The sequence below is a fragment of the Lissotriton helveticus genome, chromosome 6 (assembly GCF_964261635.1).
Source record: "Lissotriton helveticus chromosome 6, aLisHel1.1, whole genome shotgun sequence".
In the NCBI taxonomy this organism is placed as follows: domain Eukaryota; kingdom Metazoa; phylum Chordata; class Amphibia; order Caudata; family Salamandridae; genus Lissotriton; species Lissotriton helveticus.
This window is the reverse complement of record NC_136067.1, coordinates 1,773,601,339-1,773,627,533: the sequence shown is the minus strand read 5'-3', so window position 1 is coordinate 1,773,627,533 and position 26,195 is coordinate 1,773,601,339. Positions and strand designations below refer to the sequence as shown.

At 45.2% G+C, this 26,195-nt stretch overlaps 1 long non-coding RNA gene across 1 annotated transcript in view; it reads right to left on the bottom strand.

Moving 5' to 3' along the window:
• Positions 1 to 2,129: 2,129 nt before the first annotated feature.
• LOC144761895 (uncharacterized) overlaps positions 2,130 to 26,195 on the bottom strand; it is a 191,232-nt gene continuing 167,166 nt past the window's right edge. Inside the window, exon 3 of the long non-coding RNA XR_013595937.1 lies at positions 2,130 to 2,440. This is a non-coding gene — a long non-coding RNA (uncharacterized LOC144761895). The remainder of the gene's footprint in view (positions 2,441 to 26,195) is intronic.

Genomic DNA, 26,195 nt, shown 5'->3' with positions numbered 1-26,195 from the left:
ATCAATGTCCGTGGTCTTTGCTGCAAGTTGTTGTAACCCATCCTCGGCATCGGATATTCTCTGCATCACCCAGACGAAGTGCGTGCATATCTAATTTGGATGACATATGGTCCATTCTAGAATTCAGTGCTTCAATTTTACCATTGATGGATTGAAGGCTGGCTTGTATCGCAGCCAACGTTGTTTCCAGCACTGTTGGTGTTTGAACTGTGGACTCGAGCTCTGAGTCAGATGCAGCCTGTTGCGCTACTTTCCCACCATTACGAAGCTCAAGCGACAGTTTAGGTTGGGTTTTCTCGGGCTTACCCATTTTGCCCGATGTATGGCGGCAGGGGCAGGTGATTATGAAAGGTGATGCACTGCGCGTCGCTTCCCGCTATCCTAGCACAGCGCAAGCGGGTCCTCCAAAGTGCGGTGAATCCAGGCACTCCCAAGGCGCAACGCTCCTCACCTCCCGGCACTGCTATGCAGCAGCGTCTGAGCTGAGACACTCGTGCTGTGCTGTTAGCCACCAAAGAAAGAGTTCAGCACAATGAGCACCGCAGCAGAACCGGCCCGCAGCCACCAGGCCGCTGATGTCCCTGCAGAGTGAGTGTGAAGTGCGCCCGGTGAGGCCCCTTTGTGTCTTCCAGCACTGCTCGACCTGTAGAGCAGCCCCCAGTGAGTGAGCAAAAATCCAGGGCAGGGGGGTGGCAAAGCACGGTGCCCCCGGCCCAGAGGAGACAGCCCTCGGTGATTTTTTATGAGGCCCAGCTCATAGCTCAGAGCCGGGCACTTGTGCAGCTTATTTCAGCCCCAGAGCGGGCCTCGATCTTATCCCGCGCTCGGGGGGGGGGGAGATCCGGCATTGCTAGCCCCAGCAGGGGCCCCGCGGCCGCCATCTTAGGTCCCAGCGTCACCTCTCTGTACAGTTTCCCAAGCACTCCGGCGCCCAGCAACGGCTATTTCTACCTCAAAAGGGTAGCGCATCTTGTCACCTCAGGGATAAGGATTGCGCGTATGGCCACTTTAAATCAGGATAAACAACAGGATGGTAGTGACGGCCCGCGGAGCTGCACTATTGCGCGGCCATCTCGCTGCGTGCCAAGCCAAGCCCCCGTGTTTGCTTAAACTTGTGTGCTCATATAAATGACAAGACATGTATGGTCACAAACAACAGCTGTGTTCTCGTGTTGTGGCTACGTACTAGGGCCTGACCAGAGAGAATAACAAAGGACATTGTTGTTTGACCTAGTCTTTGATGTTCAGACTAAATCCGAGGAAAAATAACAGAACAAGAAAACATATACAGGTTCTTTGTGAAAGTACACTGTGGCACAAAGGCAAATGTGTTTATAGTTTATAGTAATGTGAGTAAAAGATAATGCGGCCTATAACCTGCCAGGCTAGGCTAACATAGGGAAAACTACAATGAGCACGCCACCCCTATTTTGTACTGTACAGGTGTACACTTCTGGAACAAAACCTATGCTAGACATGACGCAAACTCCATTGCTCCATAGTGCAAGGGTGTGTGCGTTGTATCTCGGCATTCAAGTGACAAGAGACCCAGGGGCTTATTTAAAAGCCCCTTGCAACACTTTTGCGCCGCCGTTGCGTCACTTTTTGTGACGCAGCGGCAACGTAAACAATGCACCAGGTTGCGGCCTATTTACATCGCGATGCATCTAGGCAGATAAATCACCTTGTAAATCCCTGCACCACATTATACCTAAGTCAGGTATAATGTATGCAGGGTGGGCGTTCCCAGGCGAAAAAGCCCCATAGAAGTGATGCAGTTAAATCTACAAGATTTCACTGCACCACTTCTAGGACACCACTGCATCAAAACCTTACGATTGTTTATAGCAGGCGTAAAGAGTGACACAGTGTATTAAGTATAGGCTCCACCAACCATTGCTGGAGTTGTGTCATGCTTGTGACACAACTTCGACAAAACAATAGGAGAGCCAGTACTGATAAATGATTGATCCTATTTTCAATAAAGTCACCTAGACCTAAACAGACGTGACCATTTCATTTTTTAGAATTTCAGTTATTTTTTTTTCAAACTTAATTAATCCATAGTTTTATTTAAATGGATTTTTTAACAATCATTTTCATAATTTAAACAGAATAAAGTACATTACACAACAAATCTCACATCCTAACATCCCAGCTAAATAAAACTACAGGCGCACTTTCAGATTCTGATTAATACACATACGCAACAAAGCACTCATTCATCCAATCACACTCAACACCACATTGACAGTTTAAGGTTCAACATAGACCTATTTGTTGGAAAATCACAAAAACCTACAGTGCAAAATTTACATAATTATTGTAGACATCAAAAACACAATTTCAATAATTCAAAACACTCAATAGGTCAAAAAAAGCAGGTTGACGCGTTTCGAACACCATCTGATTATTCGGTGTTCTCCTCAGGAACAAAAAGCTGCAATGACAAGAACAGATCAAAAAATCTCAGTTACTCTCTATATCGTACTGTATGCTCCTATCTCTCTCTGTCTCCTGTTTTCTGATGCAGCGGCAACGTACACAATGCACCAGGTTGCGGCCTATTTGCATCGCGATGCATCTAGGCAGATGAATCACCTTGTAAATCCCTGCACCACATTATACCTGAGTCAAGTATAATGAATGCAGGGTAGGCATTCCCAGGCGAAAAAGCCTCGTAGAAATGATGCAGTTAAATCTACAAGATTTCACTGCACCACTTCTAGGACACCACTGCGTCAAAACCTTACGATTGTTTATAGCAAGCATAAGGAGTGACACAGTGTATGAAGTATAGGCTCCACCAATCATTGCTGGAGTTGTGTCATGCTTGTAACACAACTTCAGCAATGTGTGACTTTTGCACCGACGGATGCGTAAATATTTCTGCCACATCTGTCAATCTTTACACCATGGTTACGACGCATCCATGGTTGCGAAAGGGTTTCTTTGCCCAGCGCAAGGAAACTGACGCATCTCTTCTCTAACACAGAGATGCGTCCATTTCTTGTAAATAAGCCCCCTCCAGAATCTTACCATCAATTTAATATGGGAAGGGTGCTGGAGGTTCTCCGTGCCTCGGTAAACTTTTGGAATATGCTTCGCCTCTTTCTGATGGGCAATATAGCTTTGGTCAAAATGATTATGCTGCCACGCTGCTTGTCCATTTTCCGGGGCACGCAGTATATTAAGTACAATGCTCTACCAAGCATTCCTGGAGTAGCGTAAAGCTTGCGACACAACTCTAGCAATGTGTGGCTTTTGCGCCCATGGGTGCGTAAATATTTCTGTTGCATCTGTAAATCCTTGCGCCACGCTTACGACGCATCCATGGTGGCGAAAGGGCTTCTTTGCCCAGCGCAAAGGAAACTGACGTATCTCTGCTCTAACACAGAGATGCGTCAGTTTCTTGTAAATAAGCCCCCAAGAATCTTTCCATCAATTTAATATGGAAGGGTCTTCGTATCTCGGTAAACTTTTGGAATATTCTTCGCCTCTCTCTGATGGGCAAGATAACTTTAGTCAGAATGATTGTGCTGATACGCTGCTTGTCCAATTTCCGGTGCACGCTGTTTAGTATACCCCAACAGACTTTCAAAGAGCTGGACAAACTCCTAGTGGGAGCCTGGAGGAAACGGGTGGGACTAACCACGCTCAAGTGGACATTGAAGCAAGGGGGGATGTAAGTGCTATGTATGGATCTTTCTTCTCTGATTACCCAACTGCAGCACGCGGTTCGCTGGCTAGATGAGGGAGGCAAGTGGGAGAAGCGTTTGTTGGGAGAGAGGGGTGGGGGAGAGTGAGCAGACCAAGAAACCAAGTAGAGTGTGAAAAAGGCCGCTTTAATGAAACAGGTGCACATTTACATAACATAACCTCGGCAAATGCCTAACAATCTAAACCTTTACCAAATGATTGTATTGTTTTTCCAACCCCCAAAACACCCGCCCCCGCCCCTCACCCTTCGTCAAACCCGCCCCCACCCGTACATACCCCATCACATATTAAAACCATACAACAGCCCCATTAAAACATTATAACTTCAACAGGCCCCAAAACCATCTCTCAAAACCCCACTTACAGCCAAAGCCAGTCCAGATCCCCCAGCCTATGCCTCTAAACCCGAATTCCACCTGAACAACTTTCCCTGACAAAATCCAAATTCCAAACTATCAACTCCCATCATGCCCAAAACTGGCAAATCAAATTAATCCGCAACGCACCTGTTCCAAGCGACAATAAAATGAACAATAAAAGAAAACCCCATGTCCACCTGTTACAACCAGCTGCGCCTAAATAATGAACCACAATAAGATAACAAAACCAAGAAAGATAAAAAAGAAAAGGAAGTAAACAATCCATACAGGGAGGGAGGGAGGGACAAAAACTGACTAAGATACCACCCGGCCACCAGGTCACCTAAGCCTAAAATGGTGGCCGGGGGGAGGAGCCCAAAGCACTTATAGGTTGGGCTCCTCCATAAACTAGAAATAGCCCCAAACCAGCCCAAACGCCAGCCTGCTCCAAAATGGACCCCACCCGCCCCTCCCAAACAGCCCGGGGGTGGGGACCTCCCAGGGGTCGGCTGCCCCCCCCCCCAAGCCCCCCTTGGGAGGGAGGGGTGGGGGAGAGTGAGCAGACCAAGAAACCAAGTAGAGTGTGAAAAAGGCCGCTTTAATGAAACAGGTGCACATTTACATAACATAACCTCGGCAAATGCCTAACAATCTAAACCTTTACCAAATGATTGTATTGTTTTTCCAACCCCCAAAACACCCGCCCCCGCCCCTCACCCTTCGTCAAACCCGCCCCCACCCGTACATACCCCATCACATATTAAAACCATACAACAGCCCCATTAAAACATTATAACTTCAACAGGCCCCAAAACCATCTCTCAAAACCCCACTTACAGCCAAAGCCAGTCCAGATCCCCCAGCCTATGCCTCTAAACCCGAATTCCACCTGAACAACTTCCCCTGACAAAATCCAAATTCCAAACTATCAACTCCCATCATGCCCAAAACTGGCAAATCAAATTAATCCGCCACCCAGAAAGCAGTGGGGGAGGAACCCCGAACCCCACCTTTCTGCCCCCCCAAACCACGCCGTAGCATTGGGGGGTGGGGACTGCAGCCAAAGCAAAACAGGCTGAAGGAAGAAAAACTGCCTAACCCAAGAAACTTTGGACCTTCAAACAGCGGGACAGAACCTCCCGCAGTTCCAAGAGATACAAGTCCATCCCCATCCGGGACAGATGAACCCCGTCACTGTGAAAAAAGGCTACAGCATCATAACGTATGTCACTATGGACGACCCGACCAAACCCCAAATCTCTACAAAACCTGGACACTTCAAGATTAACCTTCCTGCGAGACTTGTCAATAGCTTTAGGTTTAACCGCATTCCGCCAACATCTCCTCGGGATCAACTCCGTCCAAAGGACGTGACACCCAGCCCATTGCTGATGCAACAAAGAAAGATCCTTCTTCATGGACCTAAGAAGAACAACACCTTTAACCGAACACAAATCATTCTCCCCAAGGTGTAAAACCAGAACATCCGGACAAACCCCACCCACCAACCAAGAGTTAAGGGCTGGGATAAGATCCTTCCATAACATACCCCCCTACCCTTCCAAACCACATTGAATAAACGGTCATTGAAGCCAAGCATAGCACCCAAATAACTCAAACGAGCTTGAAGTTGAGCTCTTTTAACGAAGGAGTGTCCCACAATCCATATAGTCAGGAAGGCGGAACGAGGACCAGCCACAGAACCTGCAAGAAAAAGAAGTATCAGATAGGCAAAACAGAAGAAGACGCAGGCGCATCCCCAACCTCACGTCGGACATAGCGCTGAAAGCAGTTTGAAGTCCAGCGCCCTAAACGCATTATGTCCTCCCTCGACCAACCCCTGTTAAAAGCCTCTGTCGCAGCTCCAATTCTAAAAGAATGTGTGCCATAAAGTGACTCATCCAAGCCCAGCTGACGCAGCGCTTTCCGCAACACCATGCGCAATTGATATGTAGTAACCACAGAACCATCCAAGTGTTGAAAAACATTATGTTCCAAAACCCCACCCGAAAACTCCCACCAGCGTCGCGCCCAGCGCAATGGGCAAGTCTCCAATGAAGAAACAGCTTCCAACCAAATACCCTTGCCTTGGTGCCTCTGATCCGTCTTTGAATGAGAAAGCCAGATATGAACTCCTCTACCCGACAAACGAACAGCCCCCCACAAAACTCCTTTGTGAGACCGGGTACCCAACAACTCGGACACCCTAAAAGCTCCAAAAAACATCCAAACCATCAAGGTGGCAAAAAGGCAAGCTTCCGACCTATCCCTGCAAACCACCGGCAAAATCGACACTGCACTTGCCAACTTCTGCCACGACAAAGGAGATCTCACCGCCTGAACACCTCCCCGCTGCCGAGCCCACCCTTCCAACATTCTCTTACCCAACTCCCCCGCAGACGGCGAGTAACCCCAGAACAACTTACCCATAAAGGAAACGCCCGCTAACTTCCCAGCAATAGTAACTCTGGACAAACCCTTATCCATTAAACACAAAATAAACTGAACCACATCCTCTGACCTTTGCCACTGCAGTTCTCTCTTAATAGCTCCAGAAGACAAAAACTCTTTCCAAGCCAACTCATAAGCTGTTCTAGTAGAAGGTGCCAATGAACCTACCACCAGCTGAAAGACCCTGTGTTGCCTACCGTCCATAGATGCTCCGGCATGGGAGTCGGCGTCTCGTCTGCCTCCAAAGCTAGCCCACGGAATCTCTCCCACTGTGAACGAGACAAAGCATCCGCAATGTCATTGTCCACACCAGGAATGTGCAGGGCCCTAAAGCAAATGTCAAATCTAAGGCATCCTAACACAAAGACCCTGAGCAATTTCAGAACTTGCACATCCTTTGCAGATTGTCTATTGATTACCCGCACCACAGCCAGATTATCAATCCTGAAAAGAACCTTCTTGTGAGCCAAATCGCGGCCCCACAACGTAACTGCTACAACAACTGGAAACATTTCCAAAAAGGCAATGCTCCGGCCACCATTCTTCCAAGTCTCAGGCCACTGTTGCGCACACCATTTCCCTTGCCAGTACAAGCCAAAACCCTCGCTACCAGCCGTATCAGAAAAAATCTGCACATCCCAGATCCAAGCAACCTCCCTGTATAGCGGAACACCATTGAAGGAATGCAAAAAGGTGACCCACATACGCAAATCCTCCTTGACTCCCGCAGACAAACGAACCCGGTGATGTGGCAAGTAACGACCAGACAGAGCCCTGCCCAGACGCCTACAGAAAGTCCTGCCCGCCCTGACCACCCAACATGCAAAATTAAGGTGACCCAGCAAGACTTGAACCTCCCGCACCATGACTTTCTCTTTAGGTAATATCTTCTCCACCAACTCCAACATGTTCATTTTCTTGTCAAGGGGTAAACGAGCTTGCATGGACTGAGAGTCAATTTCTATGCCCAAAAAAGACATGGTCGCGCAAGGACCCATGGTCTTCTCCGGAGCCAATGGTACACCCAAATGAACCATAAGTTTTTGAAACGTAACCAAAGCATTCTGGCAGTCCAAAGAATCAGCAGCACCCACAAAAAAGAAATCGTCCAGATAGTGTGTGACCAAAGTGTGACCAGATTTCTGCGTGAAGAACCATTGTAAAAACGTACTGAACGTTTCAAACAATGCACATGACATGGAGCAGCCCATTGGCAATGCTTTGTCCACGTACCACTTCCCAAAGAAATGGATACCCAGAAGAGGCCAATCTTCAGGATGAACTGGAAGCAATCTGAATGCGGATTTAATATCGCATTTTGCCATTAACGCAGAAGGGCCTGCAGCTACCACCAATGACATGGCCACATCAACAGAAGAATAGGAAACAGAAGCCGCTTCGTCATCAATAAAGTCATTCACTGACCCACCCTCTGGCCACGACAAGTGTTGTATGAGCCTAAACTGCCCCGGCTCTTTTTTGGGGACCACACCAATGGGTGAAATTATTAAGTTCTCCAAAGGCCAATCATCAAACGGACCTGCCATTCTGCCTTCACACACTTCCTTATTCAACTTCTCTTGGACGACAGCCTTATGCTCACCTGCTGATTTAAGATTCTTCGACCACCGCCTCAAACGAGGCCCCACATAACCTAGATGAAAACCCTCTCTAAAACCTGACACCAAAAACTCTCGCAACTCAGGTGATCCATAACCTTGTAACGCTTCCGACAAATGAATTACATTAACCGGTGTATGAGCCTTTGGGCCCAGCACCTGATGAAGATTTCCCACCCCTGGGAGCTTGAGGTGGCTGTGGTGTGGCGTGATGTCCCGAACCCTGCTGCGACCACTGTTGCCCACCTGGAGGCCTAAGCCCCCAACATCTGGACAAAGGATGGCTCTTCTTCCCACACTGCGAACATTCATGTCGGAACTTAAAAAACTCTCTATTGCATGTCCCTCGATTGAAATCCCAGCAGGTCCCAACACTAGACTGTGGTGATGTAACGGTCCCCACCCCTCCCCGGGTGGGTCGCGCCTGAAAGGGGCGATAGAGTAAAGGCAAACCGCTGGCCGTAAAGATTGTTTTACCACTAGCTGAAGCACCCATAGTGTGTTGCCAAAGGTCTGTGTCCAATTCCCCCCATTTCGCCTCGGGATCCCAAGCCATACGCGCCCTAAACTCTTCATCATATTGCGCCCATGCAAAGTCATTCCTTGTGATTTGCGCTTTACGAATAACATCCATGTACTTAAACAGTGAAACGCAGCGCTCAGCGAACTTCTCACAGTATACACTGGCATATATCAAAAAGGCCGCTGTCCAATTTTCGATGGTCAATGGGACTTTAGGGCGCTTAGCTAATTCGTACTCCTCCTCTTTGGAACCCTCTTTAGCACGCACCTCCCTATGTAATAACTTTAAGAGTTCCACATACTCACCATTCCATATTTTCTCCTTAGTGCTCAACATTAAATGAGCCCCCAATGGCTTAGTTACGCCCATATAGGGCAACTTTTTAATTTTCAGCTCTTTACTATGTAAAACCTTTCACGTATCCACTCCAACCGTAGAAGTCCCACTGTCAACCTTAGGAGGCACAACCAAATCAACCCCTTCAGTACCCACACTCTGGTCCATAACATAGCGACCCTTGTATAACCTACCCTCAGATCCTTTAGAAACTAAATCCTCCCCAATCCCAACAGACACCATTTTAGCCCGAGGCACCATATTCTCACCTGGACGTAACAAAGGAGGCTGACTCGGCTCCGCTATCCACGCCACATGTGAAACGTCATCTGCCGCCCGAGGAGCCCTCACAGAGGGGCCGAGCTCTCGAGGCCTGGACAACGCCGCTCTAGCATGCACCACCGGTGCCTGTGAAGAACTAAGAGAAACATGAAAATGCCCCCCCCCAGACACAGCGTCACGCACTTCACCCTCTTCAGGGCTATCCTCATCATAGTCCAGAATTAACGATTCATCCAACTGGGGAGGGGCAGGCAACACCACCTCTTTCCGGACCCGTTCCAGGGTCTGCGAACGATCACGGGCCTTACCAACCCTTAACTGTGAGCGAGGCGGGGAAGCCGACTGTACTCGCCGGTACACCCCACCACTATTACCACTCACAACATCCTTCTCCACTGGCAAAAATCGAAGACCTTGCGGAACAAGAGAAGTCGCGCCGGACCTGCTCCTGGAAACTGCGCTGTAATCCCTCGATGGAGCCAGCGAGGTCGCGCTTGACCTACTTACACCGACTGCGCTGACTTCCCTCGTTGGGGCCACCGAGGTCGCACTGAACCTGCTTTCACTGGCCACGACGGGCTCCCTCGTTGTTACGGGACGTGCCGCGCAAGGCTCCACCCTCTTTTCACCTTGGCGCAAATGGGCTGCTTTCCGCCCTACCAAGTCCGCTGCTCCAGACCGCTCCCTATCCTGAAAAGAAAAAGGCCGGACTGATGTGCCGGGACCCTTACTACATAGATAACCAGAAGCTGAAGACACTTCTACTGCCGCCCTACCAAAACTCTGACCGCCCTCCTGAAAATCAACCGAATCAACGGGAACTTTTCCCTTAAGAACAGTGCTCAAACGAAGAGGAGGGGGGGAAGGGGCACAAACTTCCTCATCACTACTGCAGTCTAACATCGCTTGAATTATAGCCGACGCCGGACCCTGCGCCTGAGAACCCAGACCTACACCCTCCTGATGTACACCCGCCAAAGCACCTGACACCCCATTCCGCCCACCAACCTGTAAACCTGGAAAATGCACCACACCCGGCCTCGAAACCGCATCCCCCTGACCCTCACCTGTTTGAAACTGTGTGGCCTCACTCAGCCCTTCAGCCCAAGAGGGAAAAATATCCAGACCCCCCCAAGACCGAACCCTAACCCCCGGGTGAGCCCCACCCAAATGTCCCACCACCGTAGAAGACCCCACCAACCCCTTGTCTGCTGCTCCAGAAAAAGAAGGAACCTGAGAAAAGGCCAATGCCTCATCCCCCATACCTGTCTGCGAAAGGTAAGACCCATCATGCCCCCCTATCTGCGCCCACTCTCCCTCCCCCACAGAACCACTACGTACAGAGACCACCTCACCTCTGGAAGATAAAGGGGGAGAAAACAATAAGGGGCTAAACTGACCCACGGCAGCACCAGTTCCCCCAGTCCCTTCAGACAAAGCAGCAATCTCACGACCTGTAGGAAAAGAAACACTATGCATGCAAATAGGCGTACGTAATAATTCACCCTGTAAATCCCCAGGCGCTGCCACAACATCCTGCTGATGACCACCCTGATGAGAAAACACTTCGGACACAGGAACAACCTGTCCGCCCTGCCCCGGCTGAAAAACCACTGTCTCGCGCTCCAAAAAGGCCTCCGCCCCTCCCCCGACAGTGACGTCACCAACCGTCACCCCAGAGGCCGAGGCAGAGCGTCGCGTGCAACCGCGCTGTCTAGATGCACGACGACCTCGCAATACTGGAGCTGAAGCCGCTCTGTCACCTAAGGCTGCCACCGGTACTTCAACCGGCGCAGCCTGAATCTCTCCCACCATTACAGGCCCGCCCACAGCAAGCCCCACCGCACCCACTGGCTCAACAAGCCCCGAACCACTCCCCCGCCGAGCCCTCACACCCGGAGCCGCTCTCCTGGATCTAGAGCGGCCCCTTTCACTTACCGCCTCTTGGCGCCGCCGTTTAGGGGAAACACAAGCCGCCACGACCGCCGACACCCCTGCTGACGCCAAACGCTGGGGACGCTGTGGCCCGACCTGCTCCCGGTCACCTATGACCGAATCTAAGCGGCCCGCCTCGCTAAGCAGGCGTATCGCTTCAAGCACGCGATAATCCTCGCCAGCCATCACGAACTCTCAATAAACAATCACCTACACCAAATGCTACTAAAAAAGCCTACAAACTTAACTGACACAAAAACTGACTAAGATACCACCCGGCCACCAGGTCACCTAAGCCTAAAATGGTGGCCGGGGGGAGGAGCCCAAAGCACTTATAGGTTGGGCTCCTCCATAAACTAGAAATAGCCCAAAACCAGCCCAAACGCCAGCCTGCTCCAAAATGGACCCCACCCGCCCCTCCCAAACAGCCCGGGGGTGGGGACCTCCCAGGGGTCGGCTGCCCCCCCCCCAAGCCCCCCTTGGCGGGAGCGAAGGGGACCACCTCCCTACCTGAACTACTAATGTTGGGAAATAACAAGTAGCACACGTGCTTAAAACTATGGAATGTATATACAGAGATTGTTTACTTGTAATGCGATTATGACTAAAACGAGAAAAAAAAGTCGGGTCAGTAGACCTGTTCGGGGCAGAATAAATAAGGGTCTGGCTTAGACAAGCACCTGGAACGGACGTTAGGTGTGTCGTTGAGTAACAATATGTCAATAAATGCATTCAATCCCTGTTCCAGGACTGAATAACTGAGACTAATCAGAAGACCGAAGAAGGGGCTCTCAAACTGAATTAAAAATCACTAGAGAGAGCATCCTAATAATATGATTGTAAAAAGGTGATATTTCCTGCTGGTTTGTTCACTCTGTGTCAGTGCTGTAGAATCGATTTTAAAGTTGTTAATGACCTGAAATAGAATTGCACGTTTCTGGGCTTTCTGGCAGTGAATGTGTTTGTTTCATTTATTTTACGCAATTAGATATGTTCGGCAAATCGATGATCCGTATATATCTTTTCAATAAAAAATTACTGAACAAAAAAAAAGCTCCTTGAAAAATGCCAATGCAAAACGAAAAATCCTGAAAATATTATTGAAACCCCAGGATGTTAATTAGTTCTCACATAAATCATGATAAAATGCGCCTCTGACTGGACGTCATGCTGCACTCGCGCGTCACCGCCCACTCCTCGTGGCACTCGGGGGCTCGCGCTTATTACGCAGCAGCAGCGGCAGCGGCCAGAGTGCATTGACCTCCCCTGGGCTTTCGACAAGCTGTGGAGCGCCCATTATTTTCCCACGTTTGATGAGGTTGCACGGCACATTATTGGAATGTAGTGAAACTTTGTAAAATGTGTTACTTGCTTCTCAGTATCTAATTAACCTGAACTGCAAATAGGGAGTCAGTCTCTTTCCCGATGTGATCTTACAAGAAATTGCCTTTAATAAAGTTGTCTGTAATATTTTGGATTTCCGTTTTGGTTGTGTTTCTTCATTATTTTTTGAACAGTTTACAATGGTATCTCATTATTATTTTTATTGTGTTGATTGAATTGCATCTGTATAGCGCTTTTTACCCCTGATAAGGAGCCAAAACGCATGGTAGGCGACTCTCCACCTTGCCTAGCACAGAAGTTTAAAAGTCCCTAGAAAAAAACACAAACTCAAAGAATAAAGAAATACTCACTGCAGAAATTCCAAAAATTCAAGAAATAAATACAAATAAATTCAGCTAGTCCTCTTCGGGTGCTGCACCAAGAATTTTGAGTAATGTTCCTGACGAATTTGGAGCTATGTTCCTGTAGAATATGGTCTGTACTTGGCATTCGCTGGGTACAGGCTGTCATGGCAAAGCTCTAAGTAAACCCTGGAGTGACTCCAGAATTACCTTTAAAAATGAACTCTATACATTAGCCATGTCTAGTGATTCCTTTGGTTTTTCTTAGTGATTCCGAGTGTCCATGAAGCTGTGACTGTGAGCTACCTCCAGGCAGGCAGGGGCGAAATATTGGTTACGGTCCGCCCAGGAGAGACAGAGGGTCGGTGTAGGCATACCCCCCTGATTACAGGCTGCTGGAGAAAAGCTCTAGACTGAGTATCTCCTAGTTAAGGACTGTGGCCAAGCGGGTGGATACAGAGGGTCATGGAAGTGCACCACAGAGTCAATTCAAGAGAGAACAGTGAGAAGCTTGCACTGGTTATTGGCTCTATCGGGTCAACCAGGAGGGAGAAAAGCCATGACAACGCGGGGATTACCCCCCACTGCCATTACAACGCGGGGATTACAACGAAAGTAGTTACAACGTCTTTCGCTGGAGGGCGCTGTTGGATAGGGAATAGTTTAATTTTCTATCCAACACCTTCCCTATTGTCAACGTGGGCTCGAGTTGGAATAGAAAATTAAACTATTCCACTATCCAGCGCCCTCCAGCGAAAGTCGTTGTAACGACTTTCGTTGTAATCCCCGCGTTGTAATGGCATGCGGGGTAAAAGCCCGCGTTGTAATGACATACAACCACCAGGAGTTACAGATGGACTGTCCTCTGCATGTACTCGCTATGGGCAGACACAATGAGGGGTCGAAAGGGACATGTCATAAATGCCATGAAGGATTCACCCAGGAGCAAGGCAGCAGTGACCAAGGGCATCCAATGCACTCAGATCATCATGTTAAGTGATCTAAAAAAAGTTAATGGGAAATAGAAATATACTTAACGCATGCACAAGATGAATGCATCCATTATCAAGGCCCTTCAGAGTTCACCCATAGCCAATGGTGGGGCATTCGGCAGGAAACGCCGCTGATCAATTTTCAGACTTCCACTGTCTAAAGCTACCTAAAATGACTGATTACGTAGCTTTTGCCTGAATCATCTGTTCGTTGGGTTCAAATAGTGTAGTTCTTTAGTTTGTCAAAACAAAGCAGTGGACTTGGTCTGCGTAATTAATTAGGCAAAAGCCAAGTATTTAATTCCTACCTTTATTTCAAATCACTATATATGTTGCTTGGTTTTGGTGGGATGGATTACCACAGTATGCAGCGATCAAGATTCCGATCAATAATCTTCTTCTCGTAGGGGAGGGGTGGGCACCACAGGTGTTATTATAGTGTAAAGCGTTATGTTCTGTGAGTATCTTTGGCCTTTTCCCTAGATGGACACCAAACTATAGTCTTGAATAGACATGTGAACGCTGGGGAGTGCCTTGATGGCTGAACATCTTGCTTTTGGCAGTGAGTGCAGTGCCTGAAAAACTGTTGTGATCTAATCCCATGGGGCGAAGGTGTAGTAGATTTCCTGCTGAAGCATTTTGGATCATGTGTATACAAAGTTATAACAGCCGGACTTCTAGGTAAAGGCCTTTTATATTCTGCAGGTGGCATAACAAGGTTGGTAATGGTCTGTAGTTTCTTCCTACGGATATCCTACACTTGAGAAGATGAATTTGAGGTTTCACATTGTGGAGAATGTGTTTTTGTCACATGGTTCACTTTAGGGATCAAGGAAAGGTCTGAGTCCCTCACTACTTTATGATTTTCTTTCTCTGCTTCAGTGGTGGGGTCTCAAGGTCCTTAGGCCATATTATTTTAGGCTGATAGCAGTTCTATTGTCCACAGGTCAGGAACTCTGTTTTGAATAAGGTGAGTTTAAAATGTTTGGTCTACATGCATTCTTCGACAGTGGCCAAGCCTTAAGCTTTCTAGCGCAATAGGTAATAGGTGTATATGCATAGACTACCTTCTCTCTAAAACACCGGACAAAAAACTCTTTACTGATGCCTTTTTGTTGGAGGGAGGGTGGGCAAGATCAACCTATTGCATTTGTAAATGCTTTTTTGTATCTTGCAGTACAGCGGAACGGGTGGAATACTTTAAGTAAAGTGCACCTCCACCATCAGCCAATCTTTGGTGCACCATTGAGTGGGCCTACCTGAACCTGTCACCTATTTCATCTATATATGATAGAACCATCCAGCGTCTTTTGCACCTGTCTCTTTAGGTGGCTAAAATACCCTCTTTTTAGCTTACAGTGGGGATGATATAGTCTCCCATGTGAGGTGGCGGGTGGAGGGGGGGTGGGTTGAAAACTCTTCCAGATCAAACTCGTCCCATGATTAGCGATGTGATATATTACATTGAGTCTGGAATACAGCTGCTTGACTGCCAGTGTGACGGAGAAGCAAAGAGCAGATTTCCAATGGCCTCTCCTGCCGTCAGTCAGAATTAAATTTAAGATCGTGTGCATGACCCAGAAAGTAGTGCACAGAGTTGTCCCAGGATTATTGCAATATTTCCTTGAGTCCTGTTAATATCCATAAGTCACATTCATCATTCAGGCCTTTATCCTATCATCCCTCCACTTCTGGGGGGATGACATCACAGGGAACGTGACACAGTCAGAAGTACACAATCGTGCTGACAAAGGCTTCCAGACACTGGCAGCAAGCATGACCTTTAACCCCTTCGATGCTGATGACGGCCCCCAGCCGTCATGCATCACGGGGCTCGTGTGCTGATGACGGCTGGGGGCCGTCATGATCCCGCCCACTTCGAAAAACGCCGCACAGGCGCAGAATCGCGGCCGCGCCCAAGGGGTTAATGTCAAGTAACATGAAGGGGTTTCAGAACTCGTTTGGAACCAATCTGTGATTGCAGCTGTCTTGCGCATGGCGCACATCTTAATACCATAGAGCTAAGGTGCATGCCTGAGTCAAGCATAGGTTTTGTACAGGAAGGGTACCCTTCCTGTACAAAATACTATGCATAGACAAGTTCAAACACTTTTCCCACTTTGTATGTGTGCTGCACAGTACAGCACACATGCAAACTAGGAAAAGAAAGGAGAAATGAAAACAGTTCTCCTCTTAACGCATCCTTTCAGATGGCGTTAACTTTCAGCGCTAAACCCTGTTTACAATTGTTTGCAGATAGAGTTTTGCATAAAAAGTTAAGCATGGTGGCATGTACCGTCCATGTAAAGCCCCCATGGCAACAAGTTGTGGAGAGGAGTTTGCCTTACGGTTAGGGCGGCCAACCTCAAATCTGGGGAACTGGGTTTGAGTCTCGGCAATGACGCTGAACATCCTGTGATTTAGGGCAAATCACTTAACCTCCCGTGCCTAACAAAAATGAATGTATCCTCATGTAATGCAACTGGTGCTATGTAAAGCGCTCTGATACCCGATTCGGGTCAAGTTCGCGCTATATAAAACTCTGTAAAGTGAATTGGTAAAAACATTTTGTGCTGGTTAGCGTCTCTTTTGTGATGCTTACTAGGGGTGGGTGGAATTTGCGAAATTGACTTTCACAAATGATCGCAAAAATGCTCAAAATCTCCGCGAGCACGCGGAACTTTCGCAAAGATGCGGAGATTGCTTTTCCCGCCCGTTCGCGGTGTTTTTGCATGTTCGCGGGGAAATTTATCGCTAACTTGCCCATTCAGTCGCTAATGGGCGCAGCCATCTTGCTCGCGATGCTTATTTCCTATCCTGGGTCGAATGACGTGTTTGCAATCGCAAACTCTCGCGGGATAGTGCGACCGGCTCCCAACAATTCAACATCTCGTGGCGCACACAAACGGAGAGGAAAACTCGTCGGCGAATGTAGGGATCCGGTAAGTCACCACCGCGCGCGCAAGAATGCATTTTTAAAGCGCAAACAAGGAAATACTTCTGTTTCGCAGCAGATTGCGAAAGTTTTGACATTTTCGCTCTCTCCACGGAATGTGAAAATGTCAAAATATCGCAAATTCAGCAAGCAGAACGAAATTTACCACCCAGGCCCAGTGCTAAATGTTCGAAAATCTACCACCTAAATGTGGGAGAGAAAAACCATCCCTGGATCCATTGTTCATTTGAAAACTCAAAAGATGTCATTGATAACAACTGTCATGGTGTTCCTATTAGTGACAATAACTTTCGTAATAGCATCACCTACATAGTTGAATCATATTTATATATGTTAAGTCTGAACCAGAACTATGAATATACATTTTAATTAATTATTTTTTTATTTCAAAAGAATTTTATTGTTATAAAGAAGCAAATGAAGATACAAATTATAAGTAAAAGTGATACAATTGATAATAGGTAGGTAGCAATCAAAAGCTGACATTCAATAATGAAGCGTAGCAAATACATCTCAAGAGAGAAGCAGTCTGCCAAAAGCAGAAAACTGAATCAATTAATAGGAATGAAATATATGAGGCAGAGTCCACCACCAAGAGTATCACTATCAGCTGGTATAAGCAGGGGAAGAGAGGAAAGGAAAGAGGTAAGAAGAAAGAATGAGAAAGAAGAGGGAAAGAATGGAAAAAAGAGAGAGAAGACAGAGAAAGAGGAGAAGAAAGAAAAAGAGAAGGATTTCCAACGAACCCACCCAACAAACAAGACACCATTCATCCAGACGAATCGAAGGGATATTGATCAACCAACCCCTTGGATGACAACTCCATATAATTATCCAGAGGATTCCAAACCTCACTAGCAATAGGTGGAGAAAAGTGAGCAAGATCGACCGAGGTATGAGCACTTAGTAAAAAGGAAACCCAAGCCCACCAAGTATGGTAAGAAACAGAGGAAAACGATTTCCATTCCATAAGAATCACTTTCACTGCAATAGTCAGTAGGAGATCCAACAACTGTATTTCCATGGGTTCCAAGGGGAGAGGGACTGGAGCAGCTAATGGACCTAATAGAATTAATGGGAAAGAGAGTGGGAACCTAATACCAAAGATGAGCATGAGGTGTTTGTGAATGAGGTCCCAAAAGGGTTGGAGGAGGGAGCATTCAAAAAACATATGTGGAAAGTCACCTGCTAATATACCGCAGCTCCAACATAGGTTATCATCTTTGAGATTGAGCGAGTGTAAACGAACAGGAGTCCATTGAAGAAGGTTGACGGAAAAAAACTTTAGATTGCATTAACGATGGGGCAATTTTATTGCGAAGAGAAAGTTTACCAATCATCTGCCAAGTGTCTGAAGAAATATGGTCAGTAAGCCCATGCTCAAAATGGTGCAACCATTTTGTTTGAGCAACTGTCTGTGTAGGTAACGAGACAGTTGATAAAAATTTATAGATTTTAGAGGCGACATGACCAGATTTAGTCCATATGTGAAAAAGAGTAATCGTAGGAGAAGTTGGATGAAGACGCACCTTAGCAAGAGCAACTTTGATTTTGAGAAAAGTATAAAAATCCAAATTGGTTAAGGAATGTTGTTGAGCTAAGGAGGAAAAAGGTAATGGTTCATTATTAGAGCCATAAAGATGTTTAACAAGCGAGATCCCCTTAGCAGCCCAATAAGATATTAGAGAAGAATCAATATCAATTTTAATTTTAGAATTCCGCCAAATAGACGACCACCTAGATTTGTGAAGTGGAATCGCCACTTTCTTGTCCACCTTCCGAACCGCAGCAAGAGTATCCAGAATAATGGAACGGGAAAAAGGAATGGACAAGGTAGACGCAGTGCAAAAGGAAGCAGTCGGTAATGGAGAAGCCAATTCCTGCTCTATTAACAACCAAGAAGTAACATGAACAGGGGGAGAAGAAAACCATAGAGCACCTTGAGACGCCAAAAAGGCAGTTTGGTACTTCTCCCAATCAGGAAGATTGCATCCTCCCATATCGTAAGGCTTTCGCAAGAATTTATGGGCAATTCTAGCCCGTTTATCATTCCATAAAAATTTAGAGGTCAGAACATCAATTTCATGAAAGAAGGAATCCGATAACTTTACCGGAAGCATAGAGGAGACAAAGTTAACAATAGGTGTAATCATCATTTTGAGGGTCTGAAGGCGACCCCACAAGGAGATGTGTTTCGGGAACCAAGTGTCCAAAAGACGGCGTACTTTAAGAATAGTCTGGGCTTCATTTTAGGCAGTAGTAGCATATAAGGTAGAACAAAAATAGATACCCAAGTATTTCAATTGTTTAGACTGCCATTTAAAACCAGCAGAACCCATATGCGTAGAGAAACAGTAGGCATTTAAGGGGAACATCTCAGTCTTGTCCTTATTTAAGGTGTACCCTGAAACCTTCGAAAAAAGGGAAATAGTATCCGAAATAGCAGGGATAGCCAAGGCAATATCATCTGAAAAATAAGGACATCATCCGCGTACGCAGCAGTTTTAATACGATGAGGACCAAAAGAAAAACCTTTAATGTCTGGGTGTAGCTCAATCAATCGAAGAAGGGGGTCAATGGATAATAAAAACAAAAGTGGAGATAAGGGACAACCCTGTCTGGTGCCTTGGCGAAGATTAAAAAAGGACGACGTAGCCCCATTAACTCTTATGTTAGCTCTAGGTTGAGAGTATAGGGACATGACCATATTAATAAAGGAATCACCAAGATTATGTGCACACAATACAGCACGAAGAAAAGGCCAAGAGACCTTGTCAAAGGCCTTTTCAGCATCAAGAGCCAAGGCCGCGGCCGGGAGATGAGAACGTTTAGCTGATCCCAGAATATGGCAAAATGTACGTATATTATCACGCGCAAGACGGCCCTTTACGAAACCGGTTTGAGAGGGATGTACCAGCTTAGGAATGAAGGATTCTAATCTCTTGGCTAAGATTTTAGCAAAAATCTTGGCCTCCATGTTAAGAAGGGAAATAGGACGGAAGTTTTTTGGGTCTGAATGATCCTTTCCCTCTTTTGGAATTACTACAATGGTAGCATCAGCCGCCGTACCAGAAACAGACCCATCCTTAACAAAAGCGTCAAAGACAGATTGAAGCTTGGGAACAAGCACAGGAAGAAAAGTCTTATAAAACAAAATAGGGTAACCATCCGGCCCTGGAGCTTTGCCAGAACGAGTGGCTTTAATTGCGGCAATAATTTCTTCAGGAGTAATCGGACCATTTAAAAAATTGCTATCTTCCACGGATATCGACTGCACCGGGACCGATTTCAAGAATTCTTGACACTGCTCAAAAGCGGCCTGATTAGAAGGGGTACATAAATTATTGTAGAAATCACGAAAGACTTCAAGAATTTCCCCAGTCTGAAATTTTTTAGAACCAAGGTGATCATTAATAGAAGAGATTTGAGAAGACTTAAAGGAAGAATCCTGAAATTTTAATGTAGCCGCGAGAATTTTTCCAGCCCGATTTTTCAACAACAGCCTTTTGGATTTCTGAGCCTGAACCCCAATATGGGCTCTTTTGGTAACTATAGTGTTATATTTGTACTTTAATTGCTTGATTGACAGTAGGCAAGAGGTATCCTTAGACTGTCGAAAGGTAGATTCCAATTGTTTTATTTCAATTGCCAGATCTGTAAGTTCTTTTTTAATAGCAGCATTCCTTCTTGACATACAGTTAATAACCTGGCCCCGGAAAGTACATTTAAACGAATCCCAGAGGACAATTGGGGAAGAGACTGAGCCTTCATTCTCAAGGAAGAAGGTTTCGATTGCACTAGAGAACTCATCAACCTGAGCGTTATCATACAAAATTTGTATTTAATCTCCAGGAGCGAGCTCTTGATTTAGGGGCAAAGGACAACAACGTAAAAGTAACCGCGGCATGATCAGAAATCAGAATAGGATGAATAAGCGGAGAGGAGGAAGACGAAACAAGAGAGGAATTAACCAATAAATAATCAATACGAGAAAAGGTAGAATGAGGAGAAGAAAAGAAGGAAAAATCACTACCAGTGGGGTTGTGAAGACGCCATACATCCTGAAGCTGAGTGATGGAACACATGTTAAGCATTTGTTTATGGGATTTTGGAGGGCGAAATTGAAAGGCTGAATTACTATCTAGATTGGGATCTACTGGTAAATTAAAATCCCCACCAACAATAAGATTCCCAGAATGAGGTGTATCATTTAATTTTTTGGTAACCATTTTCCAAAAGGACGGATCATCTTTGTTAGGGGCGTAAATGTTCATAACATAAAGATCCGCATTACCATCAGACAACTTAGTTAATAGCCAACGACCCTCATTATCATGATCAGAAGAGACTATGGATAAACCTGAATTTTTTTAAATTAAAGTAATGACTCCATTTCTTTTGCCACAAGCCTCGGAACATACAACATCAGAAACCCATTCCTTCTTCAGGAATAGCGCCTCTCTGGTAGAGATCTTTGTTTCCTGAAAAAGGACTAGATCTGAAGAGAGAGACTTGCAATAATCTAAGATTTTTGACCTTTTCACTGGATGATTTAAGCCCTTAACATTAAGGGACAACACATTCAAGCCCGGCATAGACAGAAAATGAAAAAAATAGCATAATCCATAGATGGCAAACAAAGAACAATCAGCACGAATACAAGCATCCAGACAACAAACATTAACGTCAAAGAGGGAGAGTCCATGAGGGAAATCCGAGAGAAGAAAAGAGACAAGAGAGGAGAAGAAAGAAGAGAGAGAAGAACCAGCAGGGAAGGTCTGAAAAAGACCAAATTCATACTAGGGGGAACGAGGGAAGGCGAGCAAGAGGACCGTCACGAGGAGTGATGACAATTGATATGAAAAACCCCAAAACAATATATAACTGAGTACACATAAAGAGGAGATAGGAACAACTGCAATATGAACTATTGTCATTAGAGAAGTACAAAAACAATTCATTCCATAACTCTATAAAGGCAATACGCATAAACCAAGTTAATTCACAAGTACCATATAAAGTAGTCCAAAAAAGTGGAATAGGTGGAAGAGAGGGAGAAATCTAGGGGAGTACATGCAAGAGCAAGTCTCAGCTATAATTATACCTTATCATGAAGAAAGAAAGACACCAAGAAAAACATCAGAAAAAGTAAACAAAGAGTAGATAAAATGAAGGTGAAGCAGGCAGCATAAAAAACAGGAAAGAATAAACAGAAGAAAAACATATTTCTTAAGAAGACTACAGGGTGTGGTAGAAATAAAAGAGATGAAATACAATAGAGCAAGGCATCAAAAAGGAGGACAATATATCAAACAATGAAATACCACCCTAGATAAATACAAGGAGCTATAATATAATGAGAATGAATACGAGAAAAGAAAAACATAAGATAAGCAAACAATGAACTGTCCTTAAATATAGAAAACTTGTTATAATAAATCGATACGAAAATGCATACTAAAAAGTGCAATATAAATAGAATAACGTATTATAAAGTATAAAAGAAGTACACAAAATTGCAATGGCCTAGCACCGATATAGGAAGATATTAAATAGTTGAGAAGCAAAACAATCAATGAAACAGCAATGTAAATATATATGAAACCTAAATATACAATAAATGGTCAAAGGTACTTGTAAGCAATGAATTATCATGCATAAGTTAGATAAACCTCGTTATAATTAGCTAAAGAGAACAGGAAGAAACATTAAAAGATAAGAAAGCCAATTATGATATTTAGAGAAACTGGTAATAAAATATAAAAGCGATTCAATAACCGAGACCTAATATAAAAAAAAGGATATAAACATGGTAAAGCAGTCCAAACACTAAAACAGTAACCAAGTAAGCATAAAAATAAATGCAAGGTATAATAATTATAACAGGGTGAGCGCAGCTAAACACAATGATAGAAAACATAAAATAATAAGGCTATGACCAGCACTTGTACCATAAGACGAAACAGTACCAGACAAGTTGAAGTCAAGATGACTAAAGACAAACAAGAAGAATAAGCACAGACGACGGAAAATCCAAGTACAAAACAAATGAGAAACTAGACTACTCAGACGAAATATGAATACACCTTGTACCAACAGAACCAAAAATAGATAGACGCAAAAATGCTAATCGGAAAAAGAACATACAGAAGCACACTGCTAGTACAAAGCAGAACTAGGAAACAGATATGAGATATGTCCAATACAACAAAGAGGAATGAGAGACCGTAGACAACCAGAACAAACCAGAAGGAGGAAGAAAAAAAACACTACCAAAGCGAAAAGACAAAAGCAATGAGAAGGAGAAACGACAAGAAAAGAAAAGGCATCACTACAATAATGAGAAAGAGATAACAAATAGAAAAAACCTAACAGGCCAGAAGACAACAACATACAGACGGAACCACACCGAATACCAGGAAAAAACATCATCGAAAAACTTGACTGACAACATCAGTCACAAAAGAAAGCCACAGACGTATCATCAACCACGGAGCACACAGGTCTAAGAAGATAAACTCAATAGACCCGGAAAAAAGAGAAAAACAAGGAAGACAAAGAATCACATCAAGTGCCAGAAGCGCCATGAACAGACGAAGCCTCCATTTGAAGTTCCATCTGTAGTTCCATCTGATTGTCTAAAAAAGAGGCCAAATCAGCAGGTTCATCGAAGATTCTGGAGCGACCTTTGAAGGTAATGCGAAATTTGGAAGGGCCAGAGAAAGAAAAAGGGATATTCATCTCTGATAGACGTTTCCTAAGATTCAGAAAACCTTTCCTCCTTATCACAGTGTCTCTGGCAAAGTCTTGAGAGATCGAAATACGGTGTCCTTCCCAAGAAACAACTTTAATCTTCCGCATATGAGCTAAAATTTGTTCCGTGTGCTGATGACGCAGCGGCTTAAAAATGACAGCCCTTGGTTGCGTAGCAGATTTAGAACGAAAAGTGGGGACACGATGTGCCCGTTCCAACTCAAAGTCTCTTTGAAAAGAAATTTGCAGAGTAGAAGGCAACCATTGGTATAAGAAGTCAATCATAGATGGAGCACCTTTCTCGGCTTCTTCAGGAAGGCCAAAAATGCGCAGGTTGGATCTACGGTTACGGTCCTCCTGTTCAGTTAGATCTCGCCGCAAAGCCGCCATTGAGCGCTCTAATTGTAAAAGAGATCTAGATTGCTTCTGCATATTATCCTCTGCGCCACTAATGCATGTCTCCGTGGCAGAGACACGAATGGAGAGAGCTTTAAGATCATTTCTGATGGCTGATACCTCCACCTGTAATAGATCTGTATTAGTTTTGGTAGACTGCGCAATGTCATGCACATCATTAAGACGTGTCAGAATAGCCTCCAAAGTGGAATTAGTATCTTTTTGAGAGGATTCAGGTGTAGGAGATATTTGTTTGAGTCTCTTAAGAGAAGCTTTCGACTCCTTAGTATCTTTAGCAGTCGGCGACAAGCCCATATTTGCTGCCATAGAGCTTCCGAAGCAAAGGTAAAAGAGACAACCACTGTAGAAAGTTGAAGAAAATCTCAAAGCCCAAGGACGTTGGTATACTCAGGAGGCAAGAATAAAAGAAAGAAAAGTAGCAAAAATATGCAAGCACACCTCCAACAGGTAACGCAAAGCAATAATTAGTGGTGGGATTACATGCAAAAAGAAAAAAGTCTCATCATCTGAATGAACAGGACCCTGCCAATATGAAGAATACACCGTCAAAAATTAAGAATCCAAAAAGCAGGGTATCAAAGATCAGGAAATATCAGCGGGAAGCACTGGAGGCTCTCAGAGGAAAAGCAAAGTAGAATAAAATGTAAAAAGATTACAGTTTAAAGCCACACCGCATGGAAAACAGAAAAAAAAAAAAAAGCCTTTATAGGCTGGTAGGGGTTAATAATAGTCACCAGCACTTGTGTGCACTCCTTCCGGAGAAATTCGTAGACATGATACCTCCGTTCGTGAGGAGACTCAGAACTGCGTGTGGAGGCGACACAAAATGGCGGCCGTTGATAAAGAAACCGAGGGTCACCTTGTATTGCAAAAATATTAGTCACCAGCAGCTCCAGGGCGCAGGAAGGACGTTCACTCAGCACACGGCACCTTCCGACACATGAGCCTCCGTTTCTGTGTGTGTGGGGTCACTGGAAGCGGAGATGAGCCTCCGACGGCCCTCGCTCGTCTCAGAGCTCAAGCGCGAACCGCCCGGCACCTTCCGACACATGAGCCTCCGTTTCTGTGTGTGTGGGGTCACTGGAAGCGGAGATGAGCCTCCGACGGCCCTCGCTCGTCTCAGAGCTCAAGCGCGAACCGCCTATACATTTTAATTTATAAAAAAAGATTGAAAATATATAAAACAGAAACCGAATGCTATTCATTTTCCAGTACAGTCGCACATGCAGCTTCTAGGCGCTTAAGGAAATGGTCGGGGAATTAAATTTTCTCTTGCTAGTCATGACAGTGGACAGGTGATGAGTCTGAATGTTTTTCAACACATTTTTGAAAACCACGGAGGATCAAAAATTATAGAATTAGGAAAACCTAATTTTTAGGATGAGCTAAAAATTGGGAGTGGGGTCTCAATTTTGTCAGGCTATAAAACCAGTGGCAGTGCTGTGTGTGAGTCGTAAGGGGTGAATATTAAAATGATAGAAAACCATAAATTCGCGAGGAGCATTCACACGGACTATTACCACGTCTCCTCCAGGACATCAAAGACGTCTGTGTGGTTGTGATGACTGATGGGGACCAGAGACTCGTGCGCAAGACTTTGATGTGTGTCTTCCTCGTGGAAAAATACACCGACCTCTGTCTGCAAATTACCAGGCTCTGTGTGCCACGTGGCCCATCTAATGGGCTTTGCTTGTCTCTGCTTCTTTGAATTTGTCCATCAAGCAATTATTTACTTTTTTGTCTGGAAACCGTAGAGAACATTTTCTCCCTTTCTTTTGAAAATAAAGTATGAGCAAAGCACATATCCCTTCGTGCATTTTAAAAAAAGTTTTGTAAGAACAGGAAAGAGGATACCCAATAATTGCATGAAACATTATGTTTTGCTGTGTAAAGGTAGATCTACTAAGATTCCACACCATGTATAGTATCCCTTAGATCAAATGGCAAATTTGCATTCAAACAATTTAGCTGTGCTGGGTTACTTGAAAAGGTACTCAGCAGATCATCTGGCCAGCTTGCAAAATGAGCCATGTGTCCACCTATGTACTGAGGACTATAAATTTCTAGATTAGACCCACAGCAACAACATATAATAACATGTTCCCAAACAAACGCTCTGATGAATATATGCAGGAAGCGTTTACTAAGCAACGCCTGAATTGTCACA